Source organism: Trichechus manatus, unplaced genomic scaffold, assembly GCF_000243295.1.
Source record: "Trichechus manatus latirostris isolate Lorelei unplaced genomic scaffold, TriManLat1.0 scaffold00021, whole genome shotgun sequence".
NCBI classification, from domain to species: Eukaryota; Metazoa; Chordata; class Mammalia; order Sirenia; family Trichechidae; genus Trichechus; species Trichechus manatus.
The window spans coordinates 7960938-7962652 of record NW_004443957.1 but is presented as its reverse complement, the minus strand read 5'-3'; the positions used below and the strand labels follow the sequence as shown (position 1 = coordinate 7962652).

At 30.0% G+C, this 1715-nt stretch overlaps 1 protein-coding gene across 1 annotated transcript in view; it reads right to left on the bottom strand.

The window, feature by feature from the left end:
• Nucleotides 1-1715, bottom strand: part of TTC13 (tetratricopeptide repeat domain 13) — a 97409-nt gene that overhangs the window by 24196 nt on the left and 71498 nt on the right. The window lies entirely within an intron of this gene.

The window sequence follows — 1715 nt, the reverse complement described above, 5'->3', positions numbered from 1 at the left end:
TGATGAACATAAGTTCTTAGGTTCAATATAGTACAATTTATCAATCTATTCATATAGAATTGATTCTCTGTGTATCTTAGTTAAAAAATCCTTCTATACCTCCAAGTTATAAAGTCTTACATTTACTCCTAAAGTTTAAAAAATTTTCTTATTCATATTTCAGTAATCCACCTGGAATTAGATCTCTACCTATGCCATCACAAAAAATCATTTTTATTTTAATCCACATGAATACCTAATTATCCCACTCCCACTTATTTATGAGTCTCAGTCTGATCCATAATATGCCTCTGCCATTAATCTAGGCTGTCTAAATAAATGCCCCTAGGCTCTCCATTATACTCCTTTGGTCTACTAGTGTATCCCTGCACCAGTATTACCCTGTTTTCATTACTATGATAAGTCTTGCTACCTGGCAAAATGAGAACCTCCAACAATCCTAGGCCATCATTTTCTTCAGGAGTATCTTCATTAATCTCAGTTCTTTGTTCTTCCATAAATTTATAGAATTGATTTATCAAATTCCTCAAAAAACTATAGGGCTTTTGAATGGCATTTTACTGAATCTATAATTAGTTTACAGAAAATTGAGGTATTAATGAACTTCCAATTACTATTAAACTACATATAATAACTATAGTTCAATAATAATTATTGAATTATTATTGAACTATAATAATTATTGAACTTCCAATCTATGAATATAGTATTTCTCTCCATTTATTCATTTTCTCTTAGCAACTTTCAGTAATGTTTTATAATTATCTCCATACAGGTTTTGTAGATTTTTTTGTAAGATGTATTCCCAAGTATGTTCTTGTCTGTTGTTATTATAAATGGCATTTAAAAAAATATTTGGTTTGTTGCTGATAGACAGAAATGTAATTGATTCTTGTATATTGATTTTACAATCAACCATCCTGCTAAACTCTTTTTACTTCTAATACCTTGATACTTTGTTTACAGAACTTCTTGGTTTTCTTTGTAGATAATCATGTGATCTGCAAACAATGATAGCTTTCTGTCTTCCTTTCTAATTCTTATAACTTTTATTTTTCTTATCTCTTTGCATTGGTTAAGACCTCTAGTACACTGTTGAAGAGAAGCAATGATTTTAGGATTTTTTTTGTCTAGCTAATTTTTACATGAATGCTTCTAATATCTCACTAGTTAGAATAGTATTTGCAATAGATTTTTGATAGATATTTATCAGGTTAAAGGAAATATCTTTGTTTTTTTTAGTTTGCTAAGAATCTTTTTTTTTCGTTTTTAAAGCACGATAGGTATTTAATTTTTTCTAGTTGTTTTTCTGAATCTATCGAGATGATTATGCAGTTTTTCTCCTTTACTGTGTTAGCTGGCAATTATAGTTACAGATTTTTTAAAACTAGACCACCTTTTCATTCCTGGGAAAAAAAGCAATTAAGTATGATGTGTTATCTTTTTTATACATGGATAGATTTGGTTTACCGCTATTTTGTTTAAGATTCTTTTATCCACATTCACGAGTGAGATGGCCTCTAATTTTTCTTTTATTTGCAATCCCTGTCTGGTTTTGGTACCCAGGTTACATTGGCCCCACGTATGTTAGAGCTTCTCCTTGTATCTTCTAATATCTCTTTCATGTTTTCTAACTCCTTGACTCTCTGTGCTACACTCTGGATAATTCCTACTGCTTTATCTTCCAGTTCTGAAATTTTCTCTCATCTATGTCT